Raw genomic sequence first — 413 nt, forward strand, 5'->3', positions numbered from 1 at the left:
CCAAATTTCAATGACTTAACATTCTCTTGCAATTTCAATAATCTATATATTCTCCCAATTTTAACTAGAAACTATAAATTTTAACAAGAAAATATGCAAATGGAAAATCCAGTAAATAATCTGTTTTGCTTATTTTAATTTTCTTGAAATGATTTCTCCAACTTCATTTTTGGTAAAAACTCAACTACGAATATAGATAGGGAAAGAAAAGGAGCCTCTGCAAGGCTGTAGCAATAATTATATGAAATAGATTTCCAATTACGTTATTATACTGTGTTCATTACAACATTGAAGAAAATTTTAAAAGGCTTAGACTCAGAAGGAAGAGAAAAACCTGAAATCCATTGTTGCCTATAATCGATAATGCCAATATTATCTCCACAACAAGGTACAACTTCCAAATATACCGGTTT

Source organism: Olea europaea, chromosome 18 (genome assembly GCF_002742605.1).
Source record: "Olea europaea var. sylvestris chromosome 18, O_europaea_v1, whole genome shotgun sequence".
NCBI lineage: Eukaryota > Viridiplantae > Streptophyta > Magnoliopsida > Lamiales > Oleaceae > Olea > Olea europaea.